General features: G+C 40.3%; 1 protein-coding gene across 6 annotated transcripts in view; it reads right to left on the bottom strand.

Moving 5' to 3' along the window:
• Positions 1 to 13,079, bottom strand: part of TOX (thymocyte selection associated high mobility group box) — a 650,413-nt gene that overhangs the window by 539,511 nt on the left and 97,823 nt on the right. The window lies entirely within an intron of this gene.

Here is a 13,079-nt window from a genome sequence, read left to right as displayed (position 1 = left end):
TCGGGGCGGCAGGCAGGAGAGATTCGGGGCAGCAGAGAGCAGGGCTTCAATGGAGCTTTAGAGTCTGAAAGACATTTGCAACTGGTCCCCAGCAGTCGCTTCTTGGGTTTATCGGCCTGCCCAGTTGGATCAGGAAATTTGTTTAGTGAATTGTGTCCCTGCCTAATTTGCATGCCGTTCCCCTCATTTGCACGCACGGATCAGATTCGGATCGACAGAGAGGTAAGTGAATTGGGCCGGAGGGAAATCTGGTCGCAAAGGGGTCGCAAACCGATCAGTATACAATCGGTTTGCTTTGTGAATCTAGCCCCTAGAAAAGGCTTGGACTTGACAGTATGTTATTTAAATCTATTTTACATCAACCCCCTTATTGAGTCATATCCAGCAGAAAACCCTTTGAACATTCCTGAATTTATAAAAGCCAAAATAACTTTATTGGTTCAAAAACATCACAGGGGTTGAAGTGTTGTTGATTTCAAAATCAGGAAAAACAACTTGTTTGCATATTATTGGTTATAATCAAACAAAAAGATCAGGGGCCTAGCTAAGAGTTTGACAAATATATTCATGATTACCCATGAAATTCCTCAATGAAAAGCCTGAGGGATAGACATTTAGGGGGGAAATTCTATTAAAAGTGCCTAAAGATAGGAGCCTAAATAAATAGGAGCCTAAAGCTATGCACCTAACTTAATTAGTATATTAGCTTCAATAATGAGCTTTAACAAGGTCATAATTGAAAAAAAAAATAAAATTTAATTTGGAGATAGGTGTCTATCTTCTTATTTTATTATTTATTTTAAAAATTTCTATACCGTTTAAAACTAAACGGTTTACATAATTTTACATACATAAAATTGTAAAAAAACATAATCAGCCAAACAAATAATCCTCACAGAAACAGCTATAAAATAAAATGAAAAACTTATACAAAGAGTCATAAAATCTTCTTGAACCAGCATCACTGAAAATGTTATTGTTTAGAGAACGCCACTGAAAGAATTATTGTCTAGAAAAAGGCAGGAGTCTACAAAAGATAGGCGGCTATAGCATGGTGTCTAGCGACGCCTAACACCAAAGTAGGCATGTAAAGGAGTGAAGAAAGGCACCGCTAAAAGTGATTCTCTAAGGGCTCCTTTTACAAAGGTGCGCTAAGGCCTTAACTTGCGCAATAGCGCGTGTTAAATTCCCGAGCGCGCTAGCCACTACCGCCTCCTTTTTAGGAGGCGGTAGATTTTCGGCTACCGCACGTTATAGCGCACGGTAATTTTGTGCGTGCGCTAAAAACCCTAGCACACCTTCGTAAAGGGAGCCCTAAATAACTTAGATGCCTATACGGTACAGGGATTCAAACAGGGATTGGACGGATTCCTGAAGGATAAAGGGATCATGGGATACTGAGGGAGGAGCTGGGATGAAACACAAGTATAGAAAGCTAACCAGGTAATGAGTATAGAAACCAAACCAGGTCGTGCATGTGCAAGACCGGAGGGTTAGGACTTCGATAGGAAGACAGAACTTAAATGAGAAACCAAGGTGGCAAGGGAGCCCCTTCTGGAGATACAGACAGGTCGTGACCTGTTTGGGCCGCCGCGGGAGCGGACTGCTGGGCGGGATGGACCTGTGGTCTGACCCGGCGGAGGCACTGCTTATGTTCTTATAATGTAGGCCTTTTAAAACCCTCCCTACATTACAGGTGCCTATGTTTTAAGGAACGGTGAAGATCTGATGCACATCACTCTATTCGCTGCAGAAGTGGCGGGTATGGAGGAGGAGCATTATACTGAGATCCAAAAATTAACTAAGTACAGTGTGTGTATGACTATAGGATTGCTAATATACTATACAAAGATCACACTTAGAAACTGCAGGTGGAAATTAGATATTTAAGTTTTAGGTTAGGCGCCACTAAGTGTAATTCTGTAATGGGTGCGTAAGTGTGATTCATATGCAATAGGTGCCTAACTTTAGGGGTGGAGATGGGACCAAATTTGTCCCCATGTCATTCTCTAGTAACGTTAAAGTAAATAATCCCTATCAGAAGTGGTGCCTAGTATCAAAAACAATGTCACAGTTTCAGAATTTGGAATGGATTGCAATGTATAAGAAGAGTCCAAGAATCCATTTTAAGTCCCCAGTCAGTGCTAAATTTCCAGGTTGTTTTACTGGGAGGTAATAAGCGTTCACAATTAATGGAATTTGCTCTACAGATAACTTGAGAACTTCAAGACAATAAAGCTTAACCATCTCCTTAGGGGGAATCTTCACATCCTGAGGAAAATTAAGCATCCTCAAGTTTACACTTCTTAAAGTACTTTCCACAGTTTCTAATTTAGCTCTAATAGAAGTTGCATCCTTTATAACAACCGTTTGAGTAGTCTGAACTTGAGCTCTTTTGAAGTCAATAGTTTCTATTATTCCTGTGTCAGATTTAAATTCTTCTACTTCTTTTTCTATTTTTAATCTTCTTAAGCAGTGGCGTACCAAGGTGGGGCAGTCCACCCCGGGTGCATGCCCCAAGGGGGTGCACAGCCGGCCACCCTTCCTATTCTGCCGCTGCCGCTTTCCTTAACCAGCAGCAGCGATAGTAAACCTGTAAACAGGGGTGTCCGGTGGTTGTTCAGCTTCTGGCTGGCTCCCCTGCTCAAAGCCGCGGGTGTCGGCTCCTCATGCGATCTGCAGCTGCATCGGAAGCATTCCCTCTGATGTCACGACGTCAGAGAAGGCTTCTGACTCAGCCGCGGATCGCGTGAGGTGTAGACGCCCACGGCTTTGAGCAGGGGAAATGGCCAGAAATGCTGGGCAGGGAACAGAAATGTTGCTGCTTAACAGGGAAGGGGGGGAAAAATGCTGCACAGGCAAGGGAGGGTAGAAATACTGCACAGACAAGGGGGGGAGAGAAATGCTGCACAGGCAAGGGGGGAGAAATGCTGCACAGGCAAGGGAGGGTAGAAATGCTGCACAGGCAAGGGGGGGGGGAGAAATGCTGCACAGGCAAGTGGGGGGAGAAATGCTGCACTGGCAAGGGGGGGGAGAAATGTTGCACAGGCAAGGGGGGTTGAGAAATGCTGCTGCTGCAGCATCCAATTGGGGAGAGAGAGGGAAGGAGGTAGAAGGAAGACAAGGGAGAGGAACCAGAGATGCCAAGTCCATGGGAGGGAGGGAAAGGAAATAAGGAAAGGAGATACCAGACCGTGGAGGGGGAGGAAGAGATGCCATGGCATGGGGGGAGTGAAGGGAAGGAGATAGAGATACCAGACCATGGTGTGGAGCGGGAAGGAAGGAAGGAAAGGAGAAGAGAAAGAGAGAGATGCTAAAGTATAGGGGAGGGGGTGGAGACAGAAAAATGAAGAGGGAGTGAAGCTGAAATGAATCATGTGCAAAGGAGAGAAGGGACACAGGATATACAGTTTATTGAAGGGACATAGAAAGAGGGAAGATGCCATATGGAAGAGAGAGAGGGTGGACAGTAGATAGAAGGGGCAGAGAGAGTGTGGGCAGTAGATGGAAGGGATAGAGAGAGAGAGCAGAAGCTGGGTGGAAGGGGCAAAGAGAGGGCAGATGTTGCATGGAAGGGAGAGATGACAAACGCTGTATAGAAAGAAGAGAGCGAAGAGAAGATGATTAAAGCAGAAACGACAAAAGATAGAAAGATTTTGTTGTTGTTGCTTTACTTAGAATCAAGTAGTATTGTAACTGTATTGATAAAAGTTTATAAATAGGAAATGGAAATAAGGCAATTTTTTTGGACTACACCCCTTTCCTCAGGACAGAATAGCATAACAGCAGTATAATGTACTGTTCTGAAGAAAGATTTGGCCTCTGAAAGCTAATTGAAAAATGGATTAGTCCAATAAAATTGTATTTTCTTATTTCTCATTATTTGTGTTATTTTTATTTGTTAATTTGTAATGTGGTGATTGTTATGTATCAGTTTTTTCAAATTTACATCTACTGTCTTTATATTTTGCACAGTATTAGGGGACATGTGTCACTGTTTCTGTGGTGTTGCAGAGTCTGGTTTCTCGGCGGTTCAGTTTAACTTTTCTCTACCTATTTCTATTTTTAGTTTGTGATTATTCCATATTGGGCGAGGGTGTATCTATGTTCTGTATGTATGAAAAGAACATAGTTTTCTGTTGGCATTGACTGCAGGATCAATTGACTGTGCAGGATCCAACTTGTTTAGTTTTACAATGTATGTGATGGTGTTCTAGTGCTCACTGCAGTGTTTAAGATGCTGCCTTTTCCTAGGTACACTCTTGTTCTGCGATATGTGGATTGTTACTAAAAATCATATTTTTCATATAGATGAGGGGGTGTCAAAAAATGATGGGCCCCAGGTGTCACATATGCTAGGTACGCCACTGTTCTTAAGAAGACAAAGAGTTCAGCACATGAATGTCCATTCCTCGATGTATTTTAGAACACGCTCAATAAAGGCAGATCTTGTTCTAAAATATTAGTGGAACTTGAGACATCTTGATTTGGAAGTCTTAATTTTAATTTGTACCGGTCTATCCTTTTTAATCCCTGCCCTCCCCCCCCACCATACTTTAACAGATTTTATAAAGTGTTACATAGAAACATAATGGCAGATAAAGGCCAAATGGCCCATCCAGTCTGTTTTATGTTCTGTTCTGCAGTTATATCAGCCGGCGCGTACTTTACGCTCTTCAGACAGGATGTGCTTGGAAGTGCCCTCGTTAAGCGTAGCGATGCTATCAGTTAGTCGTAAAACAATGCTTTCCATTCAGGGACCAGTGTTCTGGAATGCCCAACCCTTAGAATTAAAAGAGAATCCTACCTTTCTACAGTTTAGAAAATGTCTAAAAATGGCTTTATTTGAGCACTGCTTTGCAAATTAATTAGATGAGGAGATGAGGAACAAGACCATTTTCCCCCTTATTATCCTAGTATCTCTGTTTTAGTTGATTTATCTTGAATGTATGCTTGACTATTTAGTTACTTATAGTTACTATGGGCTCCTTTTACAAAGCTGCGATAGCGGTTTTAGCGCACGCTAGACGCTAACGCCAGCATTGAGCTGGCGTTAGTTCTAGCTGCGTAGCATGGGTTTAGCATGCACTAAAATGTTGCGTGTGCTAAAAACGCTATCGTAGCTTTGTAAAAGGAGCCCTATGTATATTATGTTGTAAGCCGCATAGAATTGCTAGATATGTGGGCTATAAATATTTAAATATATAAATATAAATATATATATATATATATATATATATATATATATATATATATATATATATATAATCATCAAAAGGAGATAAAAAGTAATCCAAACAAAGAAGAAGAAAAAAGAGCCCTGGAGTGGTACAACTCACATTTAACCCAGATCGAAAGAATTCTTTTAATCAAAATGCTTTCACAATCTTTAGTTGAACCTACACTTGCCAACAATATTAGAGAGAAAGTAAATCAGAAGACAGTGGCTTTTCTCATACCCATGCAAACATTCTCTATTTATTTAAAACAGTCTGGCAGGAGCCCTCATCTCATTCCAGCTGAAATGCATTCATTAAAACAACATTTTCACAAATTAAAATGAATGAGAAAAATGTCCCTTATACCTTTGGAATATGGATGAAAAGTACAGGTTATTGAAATGCATTGCCTGACACAGATTTTACCTTTGCTTTATGGAGGGCATGATAGTGAGTTGGAGCCATGATTAAAAGGTCACAAATTTTTTGTGACAATTCATTAAAATATTGGTATGGTGTCTGTTTATTCTGATGGTCTACCCCATGTTTAAAATTGAAATCAGGGTTCCCTGTTGACTATTTAGGGCACGTTTTTCTATTGGTTTGTACTATAATTTGCTTCTTCATCACTTGGCTAGTTTTTGTTGAAGCATTTACTGTGTAGTGCATAGGTGCATATCTGGCATGGTTGTATGTCTTTGCAGACATATCTGCGAGTATGCTAGCATTCTGAACATTTTTACAAGCAACTGGTGTAGAATTACCTCCTTAATGCGTTTTCATTCTTTTGCAGTCATGTGGGTGAGTGTACACGTCTGTCCAGAATGCATTCTTCTCATGCTACGTAAGCTCAACTAGTTAGTTTCTATGTAGCTTAGAAAAAAAATGTTTATACAGAGCAAATTTAATAGATAAACATAAAAGCTGAATAACAAATTGATTTGCTACTCGTATAGCTATTTAACATATGATACCTTACCATCTTGTGCACCTTCTCCTTGGTTCTACTTAAGGGTAGAAATCCAAAGCAATGGTATGACTGAGCCTTATTTGCATTTGGTTTGTGTACCAATATGATTGCAGCATAGCAGCTTTCTACTTAAAGAACATGGAGGAAGAAACACATGCCTATTGTGCATAAATATGATTGTAACATTGCTAGGAATTATTTAAAAAAGGATTGGTTAACAAGACTAAGAATGTTATAATGCCTCTACACTTCCCCCTCCCAATTCACATTTTTGGCAATTGCGATTTCACATATTCACGATTTTGGGGGGAGGGGGATAAAAGAAAAAAAAACCCATAGTTTAGCCTCCCCCCCCCCCCCAGCATCCCAGGCTCACCTGGTGATCTAGCAGGCTTTCGGGGCAGGAGCGATCTTCCTACGCTCCTGCCCTGTGTAGATTGGCAATAGGAAATGGCTGCCGTGAGCTCTCGCTGTAGTCTCTAGAGACTATACGAACTCACGGCAGCCCTTTCCTATTGGTGATCTGCACGGAGCAGGAGCGTAGGAAGATTGCTCCTGCCCCAAAAGCCTGCTAGACCACCAGGTGAGCCCGGGATGCTGGGGGGAAGGTGGGAGGGAGGCCAGACCAGAAGATATTTGCGGTATTTCACGGGAAACTGCACGGGGACACCAGGAAATTCTTTTTTACTGAAAGGGTGGTTGATCGCTGGAATAGTCTTCCACTTCAGGTTATTGAGGCCAGCAGCGTGCCTGATTTTAAGGCCAAATGGGATAGACATGTGGGATCTATTCAAAGTAGATAGGTAGGGGAGGGTCATTGAGGTGGGCAGACTAGATGGGCCATGGCCCTTATCTGCCATCTATTTCTATGTTTCTATTCGCGGTCCGGCTCTACCCTTATCCCCTGCGAATCCGGAGGGAGAAGTGTATATCGTTCCATGGCACAACCTCATCTTGAGTACTGAATTCATTTCTGGTTGCCTTGTCTCAAGAAAGATATAGGCCCTCTTTTACTAAGGTGCGCTGACCTTGCATGTTAGTCTGTGGACGCGTTAGCATTTAGTACGTGCTAATTGGTTGGTTCACCTTAGTAAAAGAGGGGGACAGCGGAGCTAGAAAAGGTTCAAAGAAGTGCAACCAAGATGATCCAAGTTTCCAAGTTTATTCTCTTTTTGATATGCTGAACATTGGCAAGTATCTGGTTGGTTTACAATACTAAAGTATTAAAATATTAAAAGAAATATTAAATATTAAGAAATATTAAAGTATTAAAAGAAAAGGGGTCATTTACAAATATAACAATAAGTGACTGACGAGACATAGACAGACATGGTATGAGAGATACTGGGGGGTTAGGGCTATGAAAAATACATCGAAGTAAAAATAAATTTTAAAAGGGAGGGGATGGAACTCCTCTTCTATGAGGAAAAACTAAAGAGGTTAGGGCTCTTCAGCTTGGAAAAGAGACGGCTGAGGGGAGATATTATTGAAGTCTACAAAATCCTGAGTGGAGTAGAACAGGTACAAGTGGATCGATTTTTCACTCCGCCAAAAATTAGAAGACACTCAATGAAGTTACAGGGAAATACTTTAAAAAAAAAAAAAAACTTTATTGATTTTTAATCTAAAACAGTGTCATACAAATGAACAAATAGTAGGTATTACATACATTACACTAATATTTGTACAGGTAACATATATATCATTCAAGATTTTCAGTTTTCCTACATATAACAATATCATAATATATAGTATAAATGAAGAATAAAGTTACCCAAATGTCACCATCAATATTTATTCCCCTCCCTCCAACCCCCCACCCCCCATGGATGTATAAATGTGAATGAACAAAAGGAAAGATAAGATAAATATACATTATTATAATTTTACAAATTTAGTCAATGGGCTCCAAACTTTATTAAATACACCACTAAATCCCCTACACTCTGCATTAATTCTTTCATATCTGTAAGTGGTGCACACATTCACCTACCAAAAAGTATAACTTATTCTGTCATGGTTCTTGCAGTTACTCGTTATCAATTGAATGGCTATACCTGTCATGATCATAAATAACGACTCATATTTATCTAGAGTGGGTTTCACATGAAATATCGTTCCACAAATTATAGCCTCATATGATAGTGGAATGTTTTAATCCAAAACTAAATTTATTTGTCCCCAAATTGACTTCCAAACTATAAATATAAACAGACAAAAATATAGCAGATGATCCAAAGTTCCTATATCAATATGACAATGCCAGCATCTATTAGACTTAGACCTATTTTATTTAATTGAACTACTTTTAAAACCAATTGGGAGGGAATATTTTTCCACTCAGTGAATAGTTAAGCTCTGGAATGTGTTGCCAGAGGATTATGGTAAGAGTGTTTAACATAGCTGGTTTTAAATTGAGTCTGGACAAATTCCTGGAGGAAAAGTCCATAGTCTGTTATTGAAACATGGGAGAAGACACTGCTTGCCCTTTATCAGTAGCATGGAATAGTGCTACTATTTGGGTTTTTGACATGGATTGGCCATCATGAAGATGGGCTATTGGGTAGATAGACCATTGGTCTGGCCTAGTAAGGCTATTCTTATGTTTTTATGAAAGTCAAAACATATTGACTTTAATTTACACTCACCAAGACAAATTACTTAAAATAAACTCATTTTAAGCATGGAAGACAAAAACACATTTTCAAAGGATAATCATACATTCTTTTTCATTCCAGTCTTTGAAATCCATACTGCTGAATATTGGTAGTAACAATTAATTTGGGATGATTCTTGGGTATCACATACCACTAATTATATGCTGTGCCTAAGAAACCCTGAAAGGAAATTATCCTAGTACATGTAGCAAATTGAAATGTTAATTCATAAGTTCTGTTAATGCATGACTGAGCACACCTCTCTCAAGAGTTCCATGCTATACATTTAGCATTCCCCTCCCCCTCCCAGAAATATACCCCAGGACTTACCGCTTTCTGTGCACTGAACTTGGGCTCCCAGTAATCTTACAGCCTGTTTTACAAAGCTGCGCAGAAACAGCCCTGAAGCCCTTTAAAGCTCTATGGGCTTCGGGGCCGTTACCGTGCTGCAGCCGCTAGCGTGGCTTTGTAAAACACACCCTTAGGGCTCAATTTATGGAATTTTTCTAATTCTTTGTAAGCCGCATGGCCCTGCAGCATACGAACTGTTGTTATCACGATTAATGTTGTTATAATCAGATGTACACTGCTATACTCTGTAATTCGCTGTCTGTACAGTTTCTCTTTATTGTAAACCGCCTAGAAGTCGCAAGATTGTTGGCGGTATATAAGAATAAAGTTATTATTATTATTTTACAAAGGCGTGTTAGGGCCTTAAAGCGTGGAATAGCGCGCGCTAAAATGCCCCGCTAGCCACTACTGCCTCCTCTTGAGCAAGCGGTAGTTTTTCGGCCTAAAACCCTAGGATACCTTTGTAAAAGGAGCGCCTAGTGTCATTATGGACAAAGCATGTAAATAAATAAATAAACTTGAATTATGAACTGAAATAGCAGAATACTATTTTTTGTAATGTCAAGAGGTTTCAGAGTGCTTCAACACGAATACAATATTTATTATTATTATTGTGTTTTTTTATGTTGATAGGGCAAAAATATGTATGTTCAAAATGGGGTTTTTTTTGTGTGTGTTTTTTTTTTTTTTTCCAAATTATCTTTATTAGCAACTGCAAAGAAACATACAACCAGGATCAGAGTAATCATAAAACAGAGCAGGCAGATAAACAGCACTGGAAACAATGGTTTTATAAAATTACTATACTATAATTTTTTTAAATCTATTTTTGGCATAAACAAAGCATGGTGGACTAAGAACTAAGGGGCCCTTTTACTAAAGCTTATCAAGCGCGAACAGACATTTGTGGGTATTAAATGCTGCACTTTCTACTTTACTTCTCATACTTAAGGGCCACGTGACATTTATCCCCTGTTTTACTAAGGTGCGCTATGCGTTTTAGCGCGTGTTTAGCATGCGCTATATATACGCGCACGCTAACACGTCCGTAGACTAACATGCATGCATTAGCATTTAGCACGTGGTTAGCGCGCGCTAAAATGCATAGTGCACTTTAGTAAAAGGAGCTCTTAGTGCATGCTAATGTCCATTAACACATTCTAAACTTTAGCATAAGAGCCCCTATTGTAATTGTTTTTCTTGGCTTCTCCATTTCAGAATGGACATGGAATTTTTAGAACCCAGAATACTATATATTGGCAGGTAAAAAGCAGATGACCCATCTAGCCTATCCATTTACATATCTTGCCCAGCTTTACAATTCCTTCCTCTCCCTCAGAAATCCTCTGTGCTATTCCGTGCTATCTTGAATTCAGATTAGAGAATGACACGGTGACAAAATTCATCATCGTTCCCGTCCCCGCGGGAAACCATCTTCATGTCATTCTTTAAGGAGAGAGGGAAGAATCAGAGTATGAATGGCCACAACCACTGACCCGCAAGCTTTCCTTTGAAGAATGCTGGTGTAGAAGGATTGAAGTTGAGATAGACACTACAGAATGACAGTCTCTGGTATCCAGAGCAGATATTGTGATGTCATAATGCCTCATTCCACCAGTGACAAAGAGCCAATCACATCAGTGATGTCACAATGGCTTCATTATCCTTGGCTCACATAAGAATCAGAGTATGAATAGCCACAACCACTGACCCGCAAGCTTTGCTTTGAAGAATGCTGGTGTAGAAGGACCGAGGTTGAAATAGACACTAGAAAATGACATGGGATTATTTCCTGCGGTTATCCACAGGGACTGGAACGGTGAAGAATTTTGTCACCGTGTCATTCTTTAATTCAGATGCTATCCATGTTGCCACCACCATCACTAGAAAACTGTCTGTAACAAAATATTTCTTAAGATCTTCTTTTCTTAAAGAATAGGGGCCACATACATACCTTCTTGAGTGAATTACTGGTAGATTGGGGTTTTTTTTGTCATCTACCATACTGTCATCCCGCTTTTTCAGGGGCTCACATCTCAAACTAATCCACTTCCATTTGCCACCCCATTCTAGGGTTACCAGACGTCCGGATTTTCCTGGGCATGTCTTCCTTTTTGAGGACATGTCCAGGGGTCTGGACAGCTTTTTAAAACCTGGCACTTTTTACGGGTTTTGAAAAGCTTTCCAGATAGCAGTGACGTCAGGACAGCATCTGTGCACGTATGTGGGCGACGTCATCGTGTCACATCAGCGCATGCGCAGATGTCCTCCTGACAAGCGACCAGGTTGAGAAATTGGGGCTGGAGGCGGGGCTGGGGGCAGGGCCATGGGTCCAGATTTTCGTTCCTGGTAACCCTACCCCATTCTCCAGTTTAAATGCCGGGTATCATATTACATGAATTTCTCACTTAGAATCCTTTTCCTTCCACAGAAATATGCAATCCATTTGAGGGAGTCTATAGGATGCAGCCACTTCCCCTTGAGGATATTTCCTCACAGAGTCAGAACCAGTTTAAAACTCATAGTCCCGCTCACAGGGGAAATGATATGGGAGGAGATAGAACTAGGAGGGCATGGTTCAGGAAGTACATAAGCTTAGAGCACAGCTAGGTTAAGGAGGCCCAGAGGGAAGCAATGAATGTGTCTGTGAACTGCAACCATGAGAGCCAAGTTTAACTTGAGACCATTCTTGACTCAGTTGTAAGCAAATTGGTGAGTATTCTTGACTAGAGACCATAGTGCATCTATGGATTGCAGGAGGACCATGGGAGTACTTTACAGCATAGAACTAGTTTATGTTATTTTCTCCCTTGCCTCACATCTGGCCTTGTTAATAAAGGATTGTTTTCTGTTTCCCTGAACACTCTGTGTGGCTCTGCTTTGTCTGGGCTCTGGGTCCACCCTCGCTCATATTACCACAGGTCATCATATAATATTTTGTTTTCCTATACATTGACTAGACACTTATGTATCTATAGTGTTCTTGTTTATATCAGGCTTTTGAACCACATACTGAATGAAGCTACAATGCTACTCTTCTTTTCAGGGGCTTTAGATCCTGCCCCCAACTTCTGAAAAGGTCTCTGTGCCAAAAGTGTGCTGTTTCTGGCTAGGTCATTTGTCTCCAGAGAGTATACAACATCAATTTTTTAAATCCGTATGGTTTTCTTCAATTGCACTTTGAATCAGTCTTGTAGTCCTGTTAGCTCAGGGACCTAGATGATATTTCACCTTTTTGTGACCTTTGAACTAGGTCCTCAAGCTTAATGCCTCGATAATGGAGTCTTGCAGCAACAGTATTTTTCTCTTGTGAGTTGTCTTATTAAAACCTTGGGGATGTTGTGTGTGTTTCCTCATCTCCGGTACCAATTTAGATTCTCAGGATTGTCCTCATTTTCCAGTACAGCAGAGGCATGGGAATAGAATAAAAAAGACAGTATGAGAAGAGCAGAGAGGACCAAAATCCAGTTAAGCCCCAAATAAAGCCAACATGCTTAACTGTAAGGAAAAGCCAAAATCATAGTACTGTATTGCATAAACTGATTGGAAAAAAAAAGTGTTTGATAGTCTTCCACACTCTTGGATTATCAATTTCATTGAAAAGTAGAAAATAAACCCAAGACTGAACAAATACGTAGTTTGCCATGAAAATGTGGCATATTACAATTCATCTTAATTATGAAGGTCCAGTGAGGCATTTTTCAGGGAAATTTCCTGCCACCGTTTTTTCTGACTGACACTGAATCCACAAATGACATTTGTCTCTTAATCTTGCAATTATTTATCCTGTTTTATGTGAGGGATAGGACTTTTTAGTGTGTTTTAGTGTATACAGTATGGAATAATCTTTGACTTGTTGTAAAAATTGTAAATATTAAATGT

Source organism: Geotrypetes seraphini, chromosome 2 (assembly GCF_902459505.1).
Source record: "Geotrypetes seraphini chromosome 2, aGeoSer1.1, whole genome shotgun sequence".
Taxonomy (NCBI): Eukaryota; Metazoa; Chordata; class Amphibia; order Gymnophiona; family Dermophiidae; genus Geotrypetes; species Geotrypetes seraphini.
Note: the sequence above shows the minus strand (reverse complement) of the source record. Positions and strands in the feature narration are given on the sequence as shown.